The sequence below is a fragment of the Carcharhinus amblyrhynchos genome, chromosome 7 (assembly GCF_965287045.1).
Source record: "Carcharhinus amblyrhynchos chromosome 7, sCarAmb.v2.hapA, whole genome shotgun sequence".
Taxonomy (NCBI): Eukaryota; Metazoa; Chordata; class Chondrichthyes; order Carcharhiniformes; family Carcharhinidae; genus Carcharhinus; species Carcharhinus amblyrhynchos.
In genome coordinates, this window is record NC_137330.1 from 120,909,463 (window position 1) to 120,932,000 (window position 22,538).

Here is a 22,538-nt window from a genome sequence, read left to right on the forward strand (position 1 = left end):
GCCAATCAAAAACTCTGTTTACCACAAAACATACCCCACTTAGGGCTTCGAAGAACTTCAGATGAAAACAATTTAGAGTGCTTTCTTTTTACTACTCATTACATATTCAATGACATCAGACTCAGTGCGTAAATTTCAATCTCCCCTTCATTAGATCTCCAGCTTCAACCAGGACTCCAAAGGCCAGGTAAACTAAAGACGTGAAAAGATTGGAATGTGTAATTTAGTATAACTGGGAAGTACATCGCAATAATCTCCATTTATAGGATGTCTTTATTATAAAAAGATTACACAGAACAGGCATCACTGAAGCAGTCCATCTGACAAATCAAGTTTGAGCCAGTGTTTATGCTACTGCTGCCCTTCTTCAACTAACATGATCAGCATAACCTTCTCCAGTTAAACTTCTTTATCCAGAGAGAAGCAAGAAGCTGCAATTTGCTACCACAAAGACTGATTGAGGTGAACAGCACACATATCTTGAACAGGAATCTAGATAAATACAGAAGGAGGACCGAGTGAAAAACAAAATAGGAAAGGGAAAAGAAATGTTAAAAATTAAATGTTAAAAATGCCCACCTTAAGGCTTTGTACCTGAATGCTCAAAGCATTCAAACAAAATGGATGAATTAGTTGCACAGACAGATGTAAAGGGATATGGTATAGTTGGCATTACGAAGACATGGCTCCAAGGTGAGCAAAGATGGGAACCAAACATTGAGGGCTATTCAGTGTTTAGGAAGAACAGGCGGAAATGAAAAAGTGATGGAGTTGCATTATTGATTGAAGATGATATTGCTACGATATTGAGGAGCGATATTAGCATAGAGGATGTGGAATCTGTATGGGTCTAGTTAGGAACAACAAGGGGCAATAAACATTAGTGGGGGTGGTATACAGACCACCAAACAGTATTGGTAATGTCGGAAAAAGCATTAGACAGGAAATCAGTGATGCATGTGTTAAGAACATAAGAACATAAGAAATAGGAGCAGGAGTAGGCCATCTAGCCCCTCGAGCCTGCCCCGCCATTCAATAAGATCATGGCTGATCTGTCGTGTCTCAGTTCCACTCAGTTAAAGGAACATCTGTGATTATGGACAACGTTAATCTGCATATAGATTGGGAGAGTTAAATTAGTCACAGTGCAATAGAGGAGGAATTTCTGGAGTCATACGGGATGGTTTTCTGGAGCAATATGTTGAGGAACCAACAAGGGAGCAGGCCATCTTGGGCTGGATATTGTGTAATGCAAAAGGATTAGTTGGCAATCTAGTTGTGAGAGCGCACTTGGGGACAAGTGATCATAATATGGTACAATGTGATGTAGTTGATTGAGACCAAGGCCCCGAATCTCAATAAAGGTAACTATGATGGTATGAAGCATGAATTGGCCATGATGGACTGGGAAATAAGACTGAAAGGGAAGACAATGGACAGGTAATGGTAGGCATTTATTTAACATAGAAACACAGAAGACAGGAGCAGGAGGAGGCCATTTGGCCCTTCGAGCCTGCTCCGCCATTAATTACGATCATGGCTGATCATCCAACTTCATTGTCTAATCCTGCCTTTTTCCCCCATAACCTTTGATCCCATTCACCCCAACACTTGAATACATTTAATGTTTTGGTATCAACTACTTCTTATGATAATAAATTCCACAGGCTCACCACTCTTTGGGTGAAGAATTGTCTCCTGATCTCTCTCCTAAATGGTCAACCCTGTATCCTCAGACTGTGACCCCTGGTTCTGGACTCCCCCACCATCAGGAATACCCTCCCTACATCTACCTTGTCAAGTCCTGTCAAAATTTTATAAGTCTCTAAGAGAGATCCTCCCTCCCCTCTCCCATTCATCTGCACTCCAGTGACAACAATCCTAACCTAGTCAATCTCTCCTCATACATCAGTACCGCCATCCCCGGAATCAGCCTGATAAACCTTCGCTGCATTCTCTGAGATCAAGAACATCCTTCCTCAGAAAAGGAGATCAAAACTGCATGCAATACTCTAGGTGTGGCCTCACCAAGGCCCTGTATAATTGCAACAACACATCGCTGCTTTTGTACTCGAAACTCTCACAATGAAGGTTAACATACCATTTGCCTTCTTCACCACCTGCTGCATCTGTATGCTTACCTTCAGTGACTGAACGAATAGGTGGACTCCAGAAGTTGTTTATTCCTGTTTGGTAAGAGTATGAAAGTAAGCTGGCAGGGAACATAAAAACTGACTGTATAAGTTTCTATAGATATGTAAAGAGAAAAAGATTGACAAAAATGGATTTTATGGATTTTAGTAAGGCGTTCGATAAGGTTCACCATGGTAGGCTTCTGCAGAAAATGCAGATGTATGGGATTGTGGGTAATCTAAGAAGTTGGATCAGGAATTGGCTATCAGATAGGAGACAGAGGGTGGTGGTTGATGGTAAATATTCATCATGGAGTTCGGTTACGAGTGGTGTGCCTCAGGGATCTGTTTTGGGGCCACTGTTGTTTGTAATCTTTATTAATGATCTGGATGAGGGTATAGTTGGGTGGATTAGTAAATTTGCTGATGACACCAAAGTCGGAGGTGTGGTAGATTGTGAGGAAGGGTGTCATAGTCTGCAGGGAGACTTAGATAGGTTGCAGAGCTGGGCCGAGAGGTGGCGGAAGGAATTTAATGCGGAGAAGTGTGAGGTAATTCACTTTGGTAGGAGCAACAGATGTGTCGAGTATAGGGCTAACAGGAGGACTTTGAATAGTGTGGATGAACAGAGGGATCTAGGTGTATGTGTACATAGATCCCTGAAAGTTGGGAATCAAGTAGATAAGGTTGTTAAGAAGGCGTACGGTGTCTTGGCGTTTATTGGTAGGGGGATTGAATTTAGGAGTCGCAGCGTCATGTTGCAACTGTACACTACTCTGGTGCGGCCGCACTTGGAGTACTGTGTGCAGTTCTGGTCCCCACATTACAAGAAGGATGTGGAGGCTTTGGAGAGGGTGCAGAGGAGGTTTACTAGGATGTTGCCTGGTATGGTGGGGAGGTCCTATGAGGAGAGACTGAGGGATTTAGGGTTGTTTTCGTTGGAAAGAAGGCGGCTAAGAGGGGATCTTATTGAAACATATAAGATGATTAGAGGTTTAGATAGGGTGGATAGTGATAGCCTTTTTCCTCGGATGGAGAAAGCTAGCACGAGGGGGCATGGCTTTAAATTAAGGGGGGGGTAGCTACAGGACGGATGTCAGGGGTAGGTTCTTTACCCAGCGGGTGGTGAGGGATTGGAATGCCCTGCCTGCTGCAGTTGTAAATGCGCCTAGTTTGGGGGCGTTTAAGAGATCTGTGGATAGGTTTATGGACGAAAAGGGATTGGTATAGGCTAGTGGGTCATTGTTTTTGTAACTGGTCGGCGCAACATCGTGGGCCGAAGGGCCTGTTCTGTGCTGTAATGTTCTATGTTCTATGTTCTAAAACATATATAAGCCCCTTACAGTTGGAAACTGGAGAATTCATAACGGGGAAAAAAGAAATGGCTGAGGAATTAAATTTGTACTTTGCTTCAGTCTTCACAAAGGAAGGCAAGAATAATGTACCAAGTGCTGAGAGAAACATGTTTTAGTGAGGAGCTGAAGGAAATCAGCATTATTAGAGAAATGGTTTTGGGGAAATTGATGGGATTGAGGTGGATAAATCTCCAGTCCTAATAATCTTCATCCCAGGGTATTTAAAGAAGTGGCCCTGGAAATAGTAGCTCCATTGGTGGTTATTTTCCAAAATTTTCTGGTTCCTCCAGTTCGGAGGGTAACTAATATAAACCCGCTATTCAAAAAGGGAGGTAGAGTGAAAACAGGGAACTATAGATCAGTGAGCCTAATGTCGGTATTGAGGAAGTTACTAGAGTCCACTGTTAAGGATTTCATAACTCAGCATTTGGATGGGAATGGTATAATCAGACAAAGTCAGCAAGGATTTACAAAAGGGAAATCATGCTTGACGAATCTAATGGGATTGTTTGTGGATGCAACTAGTAGAGCTGACCGAGGAGAACCAGTAGATGTGGTTTATTTAGACTTTGAGAAAGCTAACGACAAGGTTGCACATAACAGATCGCTATGTAAAGTTAAAGCACACAGGATTGCATGTTATGTCTTGAGATGGATAGAAAGCTGGTTAGCAGATAGGAAGCAAAGAGTTGGCATAAATGGGTCTTTTTCTGATTGGCAGTCAGTGATTGGTGGGGTTCACAGGCATCTGTGCTAGGACCCCAACTGTTCACACTATGTATTAATGATTTGCAAGTGGGAACTGAACGTATTATCTCCAAATTTGTAGATGATACAAAGTTGGATGGGTGTGTGAGCTGTGAGGAGGATGCAGAGATGCTTCAGTGTGATTTGGACAGGCTGAGTGTATGGGCATGTACACAGTAGATGCAGTATAACATGGATAAATGTGAGATGATCCACTTTGGTAGCAATAATAGGACGACAGACTATTACTTGAATCAATATAAATTGAAAAAGGTGAATACTCAACGAGACCTTGGAGTCCTCATGCATCAGTCACTGAAAGTAAGCATGCAAGTACAGCAGGCAGTAAAGAAAGCATATGGTATTTTGGCCTTCACAGCAAGAGGCTTTGAGTATGTGGCTAGGGATGTTTTACTGCAATTGTGTAGGGCATTGGTGAGGCCACACCAGGAGTATTGTATGCAGTTTTGGTATCCATATCTGAAGAAGGATATCCTTGCTATAGAGGGAGTGCTTTGAGGGTTTACCAGGCTGATTCCTAGAATGGCAGGTCTGTCATATGAGGAGAGACAAAGTTGCTTAGGATTATATTCACTGGAGTTTAGAAGAGTCAGAGGGGATCACATAGAAACTTATAAAATTCTAACAGGGTTAGATAAATTCATAGAATCATAGAAACCTACAGTACAGAAAGAGGCCATTCAGCCTATCAAGTCTGCACTCACAATGATCCCACCCCAGGCCCTATCCTACAACCTCATTTACACCGCTAATCCCTCTAACCTACACATCCCAGGACACTAAGGGGAAATTTAGCGTAGCCAATGCATCTGACCCACACATTTTTGGACTGTGGGAGGAAACCAGAGCACCCGGAGGAAACTCACGCAGGGGAGAATATGCAAACTCCTCACAGACATTGATCCAATGGAATCGAACCCAGGCCCTTGGAGCCATGAGGCAGCAGTGCTAACCACTGTGCCACCCATAGACATTCAGAAAGAATGAACCCAATGGTGGGGGAGTTCAGAACTAGAGGTCACAGTTTGACAATAAGGGTAAACATTCTAGAACTGAGGCGAGGAGAAATTTCTTCACCCAGAGGGTGATGAATAAGTGGAATTCACTGCCACAGAAAGTAGTTGAGATCAAAACATCGTCTGATTTCAAGAAGAAATTAGTAATAGCTTTTGATTTGATTTGTCACATGTATTGGTATACATGATGTGAAGATATCAGCATTGGACTGGGGCACAGTAAGAAATCTCATAACACCAGGTTAAAGTCCAATAGGTTTATTGACAAATGAGCCAGGAACTGGCAAATGGAATTTAATGTTGGCAAGTGTGAAGTTGTTCACTTTGGTAGGAATAATGGTAGGAAGGACTATTACTTACATGGCGAAAAACTGCAGCATGCAACAGTGCAGAGGGACCTCGGGGTCCTTGTGCATGAGTCACAAAAACCCAGCCCGCAGGTGCAGCAGGTGGTCAGGAAGGCAAATGGGATGCTGGCCTTCATAGCAAGGGGGATTGAATATAAAAGTAGGGAGGTCTTGCTGCAACTGTACAGGGCACTGGTGGGGCCACAGCTGGAGAACTGTGTGCAGTTTTGGTCGCCGCACTTGCGCAAGGATATTTTGGCGTTGGAGGGAGTGCAGAGGAGGTTTACTAGGCTGATTCCGGAGTTGAGGGGGTTGAACTATGAGGAGAGGCTGAATAAATTAGGCTTGTACTCGTTAGAGTTTAGAAGAATGAGGGGAGATCTCATTGAGACATATAAGATGATGAATGGGATGGATAGGATAGAGGTGGAGAGGCTCTTCCCGCTCAGAAAGGACAGTAGGACTAGAGGGCACAGCCTCAAGATAAAGTAGGGGGGTTTTTTTTAGAACAGAGTTGAGGAGGAACTTCTTCACTCAAAGGGTGGTGAATCTCTGGAATTCTCTGCCTGTTGAAGTGGTGGAGGCTGCCTCGCTCAATATATTTAAGACGCGGGTTAATAGGTTTTTGATGGGCAAGGGGATTAAGGGTTATGGGGAGAGGGCGGGAATGTGGAACTGAGACACGACAGATAAGCCATGATCTTATTGAATGGCAGGGCAGGCTCGAGGGGCTAGATGGCCTATTCCTGCTCCTATTTCTTACGTTATTTGGTATCACGAGCTTTTGGAGCGCTGTTCTTCGTCCAGAGAGTGGAGAGTTCAGTTCATGTTTGTGAACCCAACTCTCCACTCATCTGATGAAGGAGCAGTGCTCTGAAAGCTCGTGATACCAAATAAACCTGTTGGACTTTAACCTGGTGTTGTGAGGCTTCTTACTGTATTAGCATGTAGTTAAAAGTATTGTTTCTTGCATGCTATACAGACAAAGCATACCGTTCCCAGAGAAGAAAAGCAGACAGTGCAGAATGTAGTATTACACTCATAGCTAGGGTATAGAGAAAGATCAACTTAATGCAAGGTAAGTCCATTCAAAAATCTGCTGGCAGCAGGGAGGAAGCTGTTCTTGAGTTGGTTGGTATGTGACCTCAGACTTTTGTATCTTTTTGTCGAAGGAAGGTAGCGGAAGAGAGAATGTCCGGTATGCAGGGGGTCCTTAACTGTTCTGGCTGCTTAAAGGGATCAAGGGATATGGCAGGGATATGATATTGAATTCAATGATCAGCCATGATCAAAATGAATGGTGGAGCAGGTGTGAAGGACTAAATGGCCCACTGTTGTTGTAGTTTCCATGAGAAAAGAACAGAACGATATACTAATAAAGTAAGATGAAGGGGCACAAAGGGCCTCTTTTCGGGTCAAACCAAATAAACAACCTCAAGTTAAATCAGAACAAAGTAAAAGGGGCAGCTCCCCAAAAGGAGGGGAACAGCCCAAACAAAATCAAAGTACAAAGGGAACTTGAAAACATCAAATTAAAATGTGATTATTTGAGTCGATAATGCACCCCAGTCCCTGCGGTGCCCAATGAGCACAGGAGAGTGGTGTCACAAAGCAATTGGACTAAATGGTTCGTTTCTCTGTTGTAAATTCTATATAAGCTGCATGCAGTACCGTACAACCTTTGGTTCTTTCGGTTCATGGGCTCCCAAGCATGCCCTTTTTGCAATTTTATGGGGTCTGTGAACCATGTCTATGTTCAATGTTATAGGTTGCACAACCACGTCAGTTTTCTTAAAAATTTTTTTTTAATGTTTTGCTTGCACTTCAGTCCCACGCTCCTGATCTACGGGCACCTGGTGTGGAGAGGAGTGGGTTAGAAGAACGACCTCCTCGTAAACCTGCTCCTGGGCCCAGTGAGGCGCGTTATCAATAGGTCCACGCAGCGGGCGATCGACGAGGTTGTCCATCCTGACTGTCTGCCCCTCTACCACGACTATGTTTGCGGCCTGGAGAGGAAGCATACAGTGTCCGGGGGCATAGTTGATGCCTTCCATGCCCGCTGGGTACTGCCAGAGCTGGGGTGTATTATCAACGCTGATAATCACATTTTGATTTGATGTTTTAAGTTTCCTTTGTGCTTTGCTTTTTGGTTCCTTTCTTTTGGAGAACTGCCCTTTTTAAGTTGTCCCTCAGTTAATGTGATTTTGTTTAATTAGTTGATACTCAAAAAGAAGTACCAAGACATTTACAGATAAATTTAAAGAAAGCAGGTGCTGAGCCTGAAAGAGAGGAGTTTGATGAGGCAACTGAAAGCTTGAATAAAATTGTAGTTTTAAGGCCATGAATGGCAAATAATTGGAAATCAAATGCTGAAATTCATTAATTATGGTTGTATATGCCTGTAGTCAAATTTCACATGCTTGAATTGAAACTTAGAATGCTTTCTCAAAAGCTTTTGGAGCATGAAGTGTTTCCTTTAAATACATGAGGATATTAAGTTGTTACGACTCAAACGAAATAAATTGTTACAGGTTAGGAGACATCAAAAAACAGTCCTGGAAAATGCAGTAGCCATTCACATTTATCAAGATAAACAATAGACAAATTTTTGCCACCAGATCGGGGAATCCTCTAGCAATGTTCAATATCGGGAAGCACAGAGCTCTGACTGCAGTCACACGCATCATTATGTATTCTCTCTGGCTGGCTCCAAGCAGCCTGGCCAAACAATAATAAACCACTTGGGGTGGAACTTCCCACACTCTCAGCTTGCTTACTCTAAGTAAATAAATAGTAAGATAATATTTCCGACCCACTGAATTACTTTAAAAAAATTCAGCCTAGATCTCTTTAGACCCAAAACTATCACTGCCACCAAAACAGAGAATTGAAAATATCCAGTCTACCATCTTTGTCCCCCACAAAATAAATCATAGTGCTATTTGTCATGCAGGATAAACAAGACTTTCTATAATTTGCTTTTAAACTACTTTTTTCTTAAAATAGTTTAAAATGAGAGTTGATCATTTGTCACATACCAAATCTTAAGAACTTAAACACACGTTTTCTATTCAAATCGTATAATTTAACTATCAACCTACAGAGACTTCTACAGACAGAAGTTCTAAAAATAGAACTTTTTTCTAGACTTCCATTTTTTTCCTTGGGTACTTGAAAGTGTTTCCTGACTGCTTCCTGCCTCAGAGTGAATGAAAAGTTAAGTCCTAAGCTAACTAACTGCAATGATGAATTAAAGATGTCAAAATTCAAAAGTGCGTAAGAATTTTTGATGCTCGATCAATGCTTGGTTTATCAGAAGACATTTGAAACATCCACTGCAAATAAAATTCCAAGAATGCATCTTTTTTTTAAATCTCAGCTTGAAGGAATATCGCAGTAGTATAGTGAGTTGAAGGCTGGCCTCCCCTCTGAAACATGGCTTTGATCCCAGTTTAAAAAGATCTTACCCTCCATATAAGGATCTTGCACATGATGGTTTTGAGCAGTCTGAGCCCCTGCCCATCATACAAAATTGTATATTAAGCTGATTTTTCTTCTTCACCGTATCTGTAACACTATATTCTGCACTCTTTCCTTTCCTTCTCCTCTCAATGAACAGTATGTTTTGTCTGTATAGCATGCATACTTTTCACTGTATCCCAATACACATGACAGTAATAAATCAAATCTAAAATTGACTGTGAAGCACAACAGGATGATTTGCGTGGGAAACGGAAATGTGATGTTAATTCCTTAAGAGATCCTGACATTTGGGACTCAGTAACCAGAATCTTAATTCTTCAGCCAACCATGTTGAATGCTAAATGCTAACACTTATTTTCAAAATGAGACAAGTTCAATTTTCAAGCATAAACTTCTCCAAGTGTGGTTTGGAGGAGTAAGCTGGATAAGTTAATCGTTTTCTCCTGTCCTAAACAAGGTTACATTATTATAGCAGACAAATAAGATCGGTGTAATCGAGCAAGGCGAATCTTTTAGCACTAGTAATCAAATTATATATTTACAATCACTTCCTAATCATAAAACTGCATCCAGTCATACAGACATTCTTAAAATATCATGGATGTAGCAAAATAATTCTTTACAAAAATCAATGCTATAAATTGCATTGTACGAATTAGAAATTATATGCACATTTAATACAGCGAAGACCTGACAATTTACTTCGTTGCTTACAACGATGGTGTCTCACGGCACATTTGGAGAATGAAGACTTAGTTCAGTGCAACTTGGGGCTCTTTCACAGAAACAAATCTGTGCTCCGTTCATACTTTAAAAAGTATAACATAAATGCACTTACATTTTAAAACGTCAGAAGTATTTAAACTTGATGCAACTTGGTCCTCACTAATTCTGAAGTGCTCATATTTACACACACAACAGCCGCTAGCTGACTGCACGGCCGATAGTTTGTTATTGGGCAGATCTTTCTCAAAAACCTCAATTTTAACTCCTCTATTCAAGGCCTGGTTAGAAATTCAAACAAATCAATAACTAGGTGTATTTTTAAATAAATAAATCCCACTAAGCTCCCACCTCCCCCGAACTTTTGACGCCTCTTTCCTGTGGGTCATGTAGAAAAGTTATTGCCCAGCCACCAGAACTCGGCATGTTTCTCAGAGACATACCTGAGGAGGGAATGCTCGATCACTCTCTGGGCTCTCTCACACACACATACTTTCTCCAAGTCTCCCTTCTTCTTCAATCTGTGAGTGGATCTTTCTCTCTCCCCAATCAGCACAGCTACAGCAGCAACTCAAACACAAGCTGGCGTCCTGCTTCAGGGGCACTTCCTCCGGTTCACGCCAGCCGCCGCCACTACCAACGGCGCAAGACAACGACGGCCAACACGACGCCGCCACTGACGGCAACGACCTGCCTCCGTGTTGACGTCTCGCTAAATCGCCCTCAACCAAACTCGCTGGCGCGAAACGCCGAGGGGGCGGGCCCTTCACACTGATTGACAGTCTTATTAACCATTAGGAAAAGCTTCTTGGGCCAGCGCCTCTTCGTGATTGGTCTACAATATGATTGACTGCCGAGAGGTCCCTTCCTCGCCCCCATCAAGCGAGCTTCTCGGCCCGCCGCTTGTTCTTTGATTGACGGCCATCTAAACCAATAGGAAGCAGGATCGGCCTGCCCACCCCCGTCTGATTACTTTCGACCAATTCCAGTCTGAATTGACAGAAAGCGCGACTCAATCTATCTTGATTTTTCAAAACCTAACCTGATGAAAAAGGAGGTGGAACTCTGAAGTGAGTGACGGCGCAATGGACCAATCGAACGGAGAGGACGGGGAGAAAACAAGCCAATGCGGGCGTGAGAACAGGGAGCTGGAATCCGCCCCCTCACCCCTGTGCCCTGACAGCGCGAGCCAGCAGAGAGACCGTTAAGAGACACAAACTTCAAACCAAAGACCACTACTGTGTTAGCCGGTGTGTTTCCTCGATCAACTTCTCATTCAGCAGCGAGACGATCTGACACTTGCCGGAGCTGTGGCTGCCTGAAGCTGAGGTGACAGCCCTGAACCCCCCACACGCCTCCGCCCCGCAGCTGAATAAATAAATGATAAATACTAGGAAGGGGAGAGTGAGGGGAGGGAAAGGCCCCGGGATTGATGGCGGACAGAGACCCCCGCGGGCAGTCTGACAGCTGGTTAGAGAGCTGTGCTGCAGCAAGGCTGGGCCATCACTCTTTAGTACCGGGACGAGGTGGCCGAGTGGTTAAGGCGATGGACTGCTAATCCATTGTGCTCTGCACGCGTGGGTTCGAATCCCATCCTCGTCGGTCTTTATATTTACTCCCACATGCCTTTTCTTTCGGGTTTTGATCCTCCCAATAAATTGCCTTCTTTGTTAACTTTAACGCAATAAGCATTCCAGTGGGGTTGGTGAAAGTGAGGTTTGATTTTGATTTGTTATTGTACATGTATTGTCTCTTGCACGTTATACAGACAAAGCATACTCTTCAGAGAGAAGGAAACGAGAGAGTGCAGAATGTAGTCATAGCTCAGGTGTAGAGAAAGATCAACTTAATGCAAGGTAGGCCCATTCAAAAGTCTGATAGCAGCAGGGAAGAAACTGTTCTTGAGTCAATTGGTACATGTTGTCAGACTTTTGCATCTTTTTCCTGACAGAAGAAGGTAGAAGAGAGAATGTTTGGGGTGCGTGGGGTCCTTAATTATGCTGGCTGCTTTGCTGAGGCAGCAGGAAGTGTAGATAGAGTCAATGGATGGGAGGTTGGTTTTGAGTGATCATTCGCAACCTTTAAAGTTTAAAGTTTAATTATTACTATCACAAGTAGGCTTACATTAACACTGCAATGAAGTTACTGTGAAAATCCCCAAGTCACACTCCAGCACCTTTAAGGTATATTAAGGGAGAATTTAGCATGGCCAGTGCACCTAACCAGAGAACGTGAAAACTCCACACAGACAGTAATGCAAACTGGGAATCAAATGTGGGTCCCTGGCAGGGTCCTTGTGCATGAGTCGCAAAAACCCAGCTTGCAGATGCAGCAGGTTGTCAGGAAGGCAAATGGGATGCTGGCCTTCATAGCGAGGGGGATTGAATATAAAAGTAGGGAGGTCTTGCTGCGGCTGTATAGGGCATTGTTGAGGCCGCAGCTGGAGTACTGTGTGCAGTTTTGGGCGCCGTACTTACGCAAGGATATTTTGGCCTTGGAGGGAGCACAGAGGAGGTTTACGAGGCTGATTCCGGAGTTGAGGGGGTTGAGCTAAGAGGAGAGGCTGAATAAATTAGGCTTGTACTCGTTAGAGTTTAGAAGAATGAGGGGAGATCTCATTGAGACGTATAAGATGATGAATGGGATGGATAGGATAGAGGTGGAGAGACTCTTCCCGCTCAGAAAGGACAGTAGGACTAGGGGGCACAGCCTCAAGATAAAGGGGGGGCGGTTTAGAACAGAGTTGAGGAGGAACTTCTTCACTCAAAGGGTGGTGAATCTCTGGAATTCTCTGCCCGTTGAAGTGGTGGAGGCTGCCTCGCTAAATATTTTTAAGACGCGGGTTGATAGGTTTTTGATAAGCGAGGGGATTAAGGGTTATGGGGAGAGGGCGGGAATGTGGAACTGAGCCATGACAGATCAGCCATGATCTTATTGAATTGCGGGGCAGGCTCGAGGGGCTAGTTGGCCTACTCCTGCTCCTATTTCTTATGTTCTTATGTTCAATGCTAACCACTGTACCACTATGCCACCCTATTTCTTGCAGCCTTGGTCTGAGCAGGAGCCACACCAAGCTGTGATACATCCAGAAAGGATGTCGTAATGGACATGCCAAATTTCCTTAGCCTCCTGAGAATGTTGAGGCATTGGTGGGTTTTTTTAACTATAGCGTCAGCATGGAGGAACCAAGACAGGTTGTTGGTGATCTGGACACCAAAAATGTGAAGCTCTAGACCATTTCCCCATTATCCCAGTTGATGTATGTCCGGGGTGCTTGGAGTCTTTGATTACGCGGCTATTTTTCCAAGGCCAAACAAAAATCTCTGTGCTGCAGTGAAGTTGTACATCCAGCAATGTAATTTTTTAAGAGTGAGAAAATGCATTCATTTCCTTTTTGGCTCGAAGTGCGTGCAATCTGTGGAACAGTAGAAATCAGAAACTTGGAAGCCAGGTCCGTTTGATACATTTGAAACCCACTTTAATTGGCACATGCTAAAAATCATAGAATCCCTACAGTGCAGAAGGAGGCCTTTCAGCCCATCAAGTCTGTACGACTCTCCCAAAGAGCATCTAACCCAGGTCCACCCCATCTCATACGCATTTATCCCGTTGATCCCCTTAATCTACCCTAAGGACCAATTTAGTAGGGCCAATCCACCTCAGCTGCACATCCTTGGAGGAATCCCATGCAGACACAGAGAGAACTTGCAAACTCCACACACAATCAACCCAGGCCGAAATCGAACCCAGGTCCCGCTGTGAGGCAGCAGTATTAACTACTGTGCCACCATGTTGCACACATTAAGTAGCATACTGCAAAACAGCAAAAAAGTGCCTGCAAATTTGAAATCACCAATTTTACAACAAGCACTGACCCAAATTCCACCTTTTAAACACAAGATCAGAGCTGGAAGGGGCGAGGAAGGCAATTCCACTTGTCCTCCTTGAAAGAATGGACAAAACTTACTTTCTCGTTACATTACCCAATCTGTTTTTAGCCTGCATGGCCCTATCCAGAAATCCACTTCATGTATTAATCACATGTGAAAAGTAGTTTTTATCTTGCTTTTCACCAGTTTGCACCCGTCACATTGCCATGATTTAATTGATCTGGATTTATCATTTCTGTCATTTAATATTTTACATATTACTACACTGTCATTTCTCAATCATCTGATTTCAAAAATGAAAATCTCAGAAAAGGTTGCTGGCCTGAATGTAATCCAAACTGAGTATGCAGCAATCTTGCACATCAGTTTCTGTCCTTGCAACATTGTTGTCAATATTGCAGAGTAGCCAGTGAATTCACCTATCACCTTATTTATCCTTCCTCTCCTAAAATCCGTCTAGCTATTGGGGAATAAATCATCTTACTAAACAACTCACATTTTATAGTGACTTTTCGGCTAGTAAAATGTCCCAAGGCACTTCACGGGAGTTTCAACCAACAAACAAAATCTGACACCAAACTATATTGGAGCAGGTGACCAAAGGTTTAGTCATAGATAGGTTATAAGGATCAGTTTATACAAGGAAAAAGATGGAAGAATTTAGAGAGGGAATTACAGACCTTAAGGTCTAGGCTGCTGAAGGCATAGGTGCCAATGCTGGAGCAATGCAAATCGGGCTGCCCACGAGGCCAGAATTCGAAAGAGCAGAGATAAAAATACACACAAAAATGCATAATCATAGCCTAATTGTGTCATTAACATACCAAAATTGAAAATGATCTATAGTTTAAAATCTAGGAAAGAATTTCAGATATTTTCAATAAAATTGCATACACAGATTGAATTTAATGTGACTCAACTAAATCACTGTTGGTAAGCTATTCAATCCATTTAAGGCATTTTGTTAAATCAATCTTGGTAAAATATGCACAAGTACACTTTCTTGATGCAGTTATTGGTCAGTGATTAAGTCACAGGAACCTTGGCTGATGTTTTTTTCTCTACCTCTAGCTCAGGGCAGTGAGGAAGTAGCACACCGACCATTGCTCCAACTAAAATAAGCTAACTCAACCAAGAGAGGAAACCGAATCTGTGTCCTGTCATGTGCCTCCCTCCATCCAAATTTTCCTCCAACGTTTGTTTGGCTCAGTTAACATTAGGCAGTGTGCTTGATGGACATCTGAATATTACTTGCCTGCGCATCAGTTTGATTTTAATTTTGTTAAAGGCTTGTGCTTAATGGAAAAGGAATCTGGCAATGAGTCAAATATTTATAAAGTATTTTTGTTTTAATTTTGCAGTGATCAAATGTGCTTTTATTACAATTATTACTAAAACACTTCAATTTACTCTAAGGTAATTTTCTTTTGGCATATCGCTGACAATTAACAACTTAATTTGTTGTGATCACCATCCTTTTATCTAAATTCATTTTTGTTACTCGTGCTAATTTATAAAGGCTGCAACATAAAAGCTTGCTTTTCAATTATAAGACTTTGCATCAAAGTAGCCCAGTCTAATATAATTCCACCTAATGAGTGGATTTCACTGAAAAGTGGTGTGCACGTTAAAAAGGTTTTGCTGTCCATGTCTATATTTGTTATATTGCTGCGACTTACCCAATCAGATATAGCCTGTTCAGATATATAGGCACATGCAGCCTGATGTGACATGGGGTAACCCAACTACTTCATTACCATTCAGGAAATCAAGACTGCTTTCCCTGCCCGGTCTGACTTCTCCTGAATCTAGTTCATATGAAATAAAAACTGAAAAAGCTGGAATTACGTAACAAGTCTGACTGAAGAGAGAGAACAGAGTTAATGTTTCAGATCAATGACTTTTCATCCAAACTGGGAGAAGTTGAAAATGTAATAGTTTTTAATCAGATGAAATGGGGAAAGCACGCAAAAGAACAAAAGGGAAAGTCTGATGGGGTGGAAGACAGGAGAGATTAAATGACAAAAAGGTTAGTTGTGCATAATCAAAGGCAGTGGTGATGAGGCAAAAAATAACCATGTGGTGTGTCTAAGGCAGGTGTGAATGGGAGAATGATGAATATCTGGTGCCCGAAAACAGGAAAAAACAGGGATAAGAATAAAACATCCAAGTAAAAGGAAACAAAATGGGACAGAGAAACAGTCCAAAATTGTTAAACACCCTAGTTCCATGTCTTGTGGTTCCTAGGACTTCAAAATAATCACTTTCAGACACAAATACTGAAAGTTTTCATAAAGTGTATTTTTCCCAATCTCACCTTGTACACAGAGTGTAGTGTAATAGTGAGTGATGTAACATCCTGGATACTGATGTATACATGCTCATAACAATATAGTTTATAATTAAACCAAACTTTTTAACCTCGTTTTCACTTCTCAAATGAAATTCACAGTATTGCTTGGATGCCAAGTGTTGTGTCTCTATCTCATGAATTTGGTATTCTTCACTCTCAGTAATGAGTGGCACATTATACTGGCAATGTGCATGTGTTGCTCCTGGTGTTGTAGAAGTTGTTTCACTTGTTAATGATGTTGCTTCGATTACCTTTTCTGCTTTACCAGCTCTGGTACGGGTCGAATATAGATTCTGTTTCTTCTGATTTCATTCTTAGTGATGTAAGACTTTGGAATCTCTGTCTCACTAGCAGCTTTTGCTGGGTTCCAGATGTTAAGGGTTGGATGTGTACAGTTTGTCTTTTCAACAACTCAGGCAAGGATTTTGCATGTTTGTGGACTGGCCATGCTCAATTTCCCTTAGGATCCCAAAATGTGTACGAGTAGTGGATTGGCCACGTTAAATTGCCCTTTAGTGTCTCCCTAGATGTGTACAACTTCCTTCTACCTGTGTATCAGTGAGTTTTTGTTTTACCTCCTCCTCTACATTTTACAGATCTTGCTAGCAAAATTGTCTTATACTTTCTGCCGTTCAGTAGCTCTGATGCAATTTCATGTCAGTTATGAGAGATGTAGTTCAGAGTACCAGTAAGTCAAGACTTGGGTATTTCTTTGTCTCTCAGCATTTCATAAGAGTTAGAAACATAGAAACTAGAAGGAGAAGTAGGCCATTCAATCCTTTGAGCCTGCTCTGCCATTCATTTTGATCATGACTGACCATCGAATTCAATATCCTGATTCTTCTTCCCCCCCATATCCCTTGATCCCTTTAGCCGCAATAGCTGTATCTAATTTCTCCTTGTAATCAGACTATATTTTGGCCTCAACTACATTCTGTGGTAGTGAATTCCACATATTCACCACCCTCTGGGTAAAGAAATTTCTCCTCACCTTAGTTCCAGAAGGTTTATCCTTATCCTCAAACTGTGACTCCTAGTCCTGGACTCCCCCACCATTGGGAATATTCTTTCTGAATCTATCCTGTCTAACCCAGTTAGAATTTTATAAGTTTCTATGAGATCGCCCTCACTCTTCTGAATTCCAGTGAATATAATCCTAACCGACTTATTATCTCCTTATATGACAGACCTGCCATCCCAGGAATCAGCCTGGTAAACCTTCACTGCACTCCCTCTACAGCAAGGACATCCTTCCTCAGATAAGGACACCAAAACAACGCACAATACTCCAGGTGTAGCCTCACCAACACCTGGTACAATTGCAGCAAAACATCCCTATCCCTATACTCAAATCCTCTCACTGTGAAGGTCAACAAACCATTTGCCTTCTTGACTGCCTGCTGTACCTGCATGCTTACGTTCAGTGACTGATGCACAAAGGTCTTGTTGAGTATCCTCCTCTCTCAATTTACACCCATCTAGTAATAATCTGTCTTCCTATTGTTGTTACCAAAGTGGATAACATTATACTGCATCTGCCATGCATATGCCCACACACTCAGCCTGTCTAAAAGATGCTGAAGTATCTCTGCATCCTCCTTACAGCTCCCCTCCCACCCAACTTTGTATCATCTGCAAGTTCGGAGATAATACATTCAGTTCTCTCTTCCAAATCATTAATATATAATGTGAATAGTTGGGGTCCTAGCACAGATCCCTGCAGAATCCCGCTAGTCACTAGTTATATCCTCAAAAAATTTCATTAGATTTGTCAATCATGTTTCCCTTGTGTAAATCCATGCTGACTTTGTCTGATCATACCACTGCCTTCCAAATGCCGAATAATGAAATTCTTAACCATAGACTCTAGCAACTTCCCCAGTACTGATGTTAGGCTCACTGGTCTATAGGTCTGCTCTGTTTTCTCTCTATCTCCTTTTCTGAATAGCAAGCTTACATTACCCACTCTCCAATCTGCAGGAACTATTCTGGAGTCCAAAGAATTTTGGAAAATAACTACCTATTGGATCTACTATTTTCAGGACCACTTCCTTAAGTACTCTAGTTCTCTTGATCGACTGTATTCAAGTGTTAGGTCAAGCTCAAGATGGGATATAATGCCTTATCTTTCAGCTTGGATATTGTTTGTCACTTTTGTGGAGACCGGGGGGAGCGATCTTACCATTGCACCTCCTGGTTGATGGGAGGGGCAAGCCGTTAAGAGCACGAGAGAGCTGAGAAATCTAGCTTGCGCTCAATGTCTTACCTCTTGCAATCTTAATTTCCCCAGTTATCCGTCACATTCGGCCTTGCACCCAAAATGGGCGCAAAGCTGAATATGTTATTTAAATTTATTAAAATGCTCATTTGAATAGAATTAGTGAGCCCAGGGCTGTATCGTCCGGGCTCACTTGCCTTGTGGCCTCAGTGGGGGAGGTTCTCTCCAGCAATGATCACCTATGATCTCCAATTAATGGGGACCAAACATGATGGCCACTCCAGTAGAACTGGCAGCCGTTGAGGTCCCCTGGGAGTTCAGAGGCGTGGGAGTGTGCCCCAGCGGGCAGTGCCAAGGGTCTAGTACCTACTCGAGGCAGGGCCAGACCAAACGTGGGCTGTTTGGTGGAGAGGGGGGATCTCTACGCCTTCTGCTGCCGTCTCCACGGTTGGGGAGGGGGGGAATTGCTGCTGCTCTGCAACGGCAATCAGTGGTCAGGGAGGGAGGGCTTGCGATTGTTCGGGTGGGGGGATCATGAACGGCTGCAGGGTGCCACAGTACTGGGGCAGGATGCTGGATTTAGGCTAGGGAGGCCTGCAGCAGAGACTGTGACAGATCTCAGCTGCTCTCAGCACGGAAATCTGCACATGCGCAATTAATTGCGCTGGCTGTTGATGTGATTTAGAACCTGCCCAGCTCCCCTAAAGGTGGAAATCAGATTGAGGGTTTTTTTATTTCACAGAGTGCATAAGATTTGACCGGTAGCTTCGCCGAAAAAACGGATTTGAAACTCTTCCATTTTCACATCCGTTTTTGGATTGAGGATTGGCTAACTGATAGAAAGCAGAGGGTTGGGATGAAGTAGTCTTAGAATCCCTACAGTGCAGAAGAAGGCCATTTGGCCCATCAAGTCTGCAGCAACATCAGTCCCAGCCAGGCCCCATCACTGCTGAGTTACCCTGATGATCCCTCTAACCTATCACATCCTGGGATACTATGGGTTAATTTCCCATGTCCAATCAACCTAATCTGCACACCTTTGGACTGTGGGAGGAAACTGGAGCACCCGGAGGAAACCCACACAAGCACAAGGAGAACGTGCAAACTCAACACAGACAGTGACCCAAGCTGGGAATCAAACCCGGGTCCCTGGAGCTGTGAGGCAGCAGTGCTAACCATTGTTCCACCGTGCCGTCCTTCTCTAGTTGGCGATCCTGCAGGGTTCAGTTCTCAGACCACAACTATTTACAATCTATATCAATGATCTGCAAGCAAGGACAGAGTGTTACACAGCGAAATATGCTGATGGCACGAAAATAGGTAGGAAAACAGGCTGTGATGAGGAGATAAAATTTTTACAAATGGATATTGACAGGCAAGGGGAATGGGCCAAAATCTGGCAGATGGAGTTTAATGTGGAAAAATGCAAGGTTATCCATTTTGGCCGAAAAATAAAAGGACAAATTACTATTTAAATCAGAAACAGATTCAAAAGGCGCCTGTGCAGAGGGATCTGGGCATCCTTGTGCATAAGTCTCAGAAAGAGAATATGGAAGTGCAGGATGTTAATAAGGAAGGCAAATGGAATCTTGGCATTTATTGCAAAGGGTCTAAAATATAAAAGTAGAGAAGTGTTGTTACAATTGTAAAAGACATTGGTGAGACCACACTTGGAACATTGTGTTCAGTTTTGGTCACCTTCTTTGAGGAAGGATCTGGTGGCACTGAAGCAGTTCAGAAGAGTTTCACGAGATTGATTCCAGATTTGAAGGGGCTGTCGTATGAGGAGCAGTTGAGTAGCTTGGGCTTGTATTCGCTGGAGTACAGATGAATGAGGCGGGGGATTTGATAGAGGTATATAAAATATTCAACGGAATCGATAAAGAAAATGTTAACCAAATGTTCCCCCTTCTAGAACAGTCTAGGACAAGAGGTCATACTTGTAGAGTAAGAGGGAGGAGGTGCAAGACAGATAAGGAGCAGCAACTTCTCTCAGAGGGTTGTGAATCTGTTGAAGTGGAAATTTTCCTGCATCTTGACTGTGGTAAAAAGACTCAACGAAGTTCGTTCCAAAAAAATAAATTGCCTTTATTTACAAAATACTGCATGCAGTATTGGCAAAAACTTGAGTTCAGAGAGCCATCGTTACGACTTGCTAATTCTTCCTCAAGTCTGTGCTAACGTAAAGAATCAGTTCAGTATTTATACATAATCATTATCACTTTGCATGACCCGAGCTTATTCAGGAAATTGATCAAATAGTGGCATCATAAGTAATGTCATAAATAATGGTACAGCCTGCTGACTTCCTAGAACTCTTTGTCTCATCATTCATACCTTTATCTTGTCCTTTGATAGAACAGAAGAAGGCCAATGACTTCGTCATCTCTGACCCTATCTCGTCATAAGAACATAAGAAATAGGAGCAGGAGTAGGCCATCTAGCCCTTCGAGCCTGCCCCGCCATTCAATAAGATCATGGCTGATCTGTCGTGGCTCAGTTCCACATTCCCGCCCTCTCCCCATAACCCTTAATCCCCTCTCTTATCAAAAACCCATCAACTCGCGTCTTAAAAATATTTAGCGAGGCAGCCTCCACCACTTCAACGGGCAGAGAATTCCAGAGATTCACCACCCTTTGAGTGAAGAAGTTCCTCCTCAACTCCGTTCTAAACCGCCCCCCCTTTATCTTGAGGCTGTGCCCCCTAGTCCTACTGTCCTTTCTAAGCAGGAAGAGTCTCTCCACCTCTATCCTATCCATCCCATTCATCATCTTATATGTCTCAATGAGATCTCCCCTCATTCTTCTAAACTCTAACGAGTACAAGCCTAGTTTATTCAGCCTCTCCTCATAGCTCAACCCCCTCAACTCCGGCATCAGCCTAGTAAACCTCCTCTGCACTCCCTCCAAGGCCAAAATATCCTTGCGTAAGTGCGGCGACCAAAACTGCACACAGTACTCCAGCTGCGGCCTCACCAATGCCCTATACAGCCGCAGCAAGACCTCCCTACTTTTATATTCAATCCCCCTCGCTATGAAGGCCAGCATCCCATTAGCCTTCCTGACCACCTGCTGTACCTGCAAGCTGGGTTTTTGCGACTCATGCACAAGGACCCCGAGGTCCCTCTGCACCGTCGCCTGCTGCAGTTTTTCGCCACGTAAGTAATAATCCTTCCTACCATTATTCCTACCAAAGTGGACCACCTCGCACTTGCCAACATTAAATTCCATTTGCCAGTTCCTGGCCCATTCGCCCAGCTTATCTAGATCCTTCTGTAGACTCTCCACACCCTCCGCGCAATTTGCCGTTCCACCAATCTTGGTGTCATCAGCAAATTTCGACGCCATACACTCGGTTCCCTCCTCCAGATCATCTATATAAATGGTAAATAGCTGAGGCCCCAGCACCGACCCCTGGGGCACTCCACTAGTCACCAACCGCCAATCCGAATAGCACCCATTAACCCCCAATCTCTGCTTCCTATTTGACAACCAATCCTCTATCCACGCTAACACCCTACCCCCAACTCCATGTCCCCTGACCTTCTGCAATAACCTCTTGTGAGGTATCTTGTCAAACGCCTTCTGAAAATCAAGAAAGATCACATCCACCAGCTCTCCTCTATCCACTGCCCTAGACACATCCTCATAGAACTCCAGTAAATTTGTCAGACACGACTTCCCCTTAACGAAACCGTGCTGCGTCTGCTCTATCAAGCAATTCCCCTCAAGATGCCTCGCTATTTCCTCCTTGATGACGGATTCAAACATTTTACCTACAACAGACGTTAAACTAACCGGCCTATAATTCCCTGCCTTTTGCCTGGCACCCTTCTTAAACAACGGCGTAACATTAACCGCTTTCCAATCTTCCGGCACTTCCCCGGAATCCAGCGACGTTTGGAAAATAACCACCATACTCATACAGCTCTAGGTCATGTGGAGTCAACCTTATCAAGTCTTACCGAGGTCGGGCATTTTGGAATAGTTTGCTCAGCTTTCCTTATTTTGTACCAAATACTTGACCAATTTTCCCATCACGCCACTACTTCATTCATACAACTTCACATTCCCTCCTTTTGTCATATCATGACAACTAGTTAAATAGGTATATCCATGACCCGATTAAAAATGTATTTACACAAGCAACCAAGCAATCCTATCCCCAGTAGCAGTAGTAGTAGTAACATGAAGGCCTTAAAGATCCAATCAAATAATCCGTGACCCAGCCATCCCAACCAACCCGGTAGGTC

The 22,538-nt window shown here is 43.2% G+C and overlaps 2 protein-coding genes and 1 non-coding gene across 6 annotated transcripts in view; 2 read left to right on the forward strand and 1 right to left on the reverse strand.

Moving 5' to 3' along the window:
- The window catches only part of disp1 (dispatched homolog 1 (Drosophila)), a 415,387-nt gene extending 404,859 nt beyond the window's left edge, over positions 1–10,528 (reverse strand). For all 4 annotated transcript variants that reach the window (XM_080193046.1, XM_080193045.1, XM_080193042.1 and 1 more), the window contains exon 1: positions 10,268–10,528. The gene's annotated coding sequence lies outside the window, so the exon portion shown is untranslated. The remainder of the gene's footprint in view (positions 1–10,267) is intronic.
- A 477-nt stretch (positions 10,529–11,005) lies between these two features.
- The window catches only part of LOC145345571 (putative tubulin polyglutamylase ttll-15), a 117,171-nt gene continuing 105,638 nt past the window's right edge, over positions 11,006–22,538 (forward strand). The window contains exon 1 of the mRNA XM_080193408.1: positions 11,006–11,153. The gene's annotated coding sequence lies outside the window, so the exon portion shown is untranslated. The remainder of the gene's footprint in view (positions 11,154–22,538) is intronic.
- trnas-gcu (transfer RNA serine (anticodon GCU)) lies at positions 11,345–11,426 on the forward strand. Its single transcript has one exon. It is a non-coding gene; the product is annotated as a tRNA-Ser (tRNA).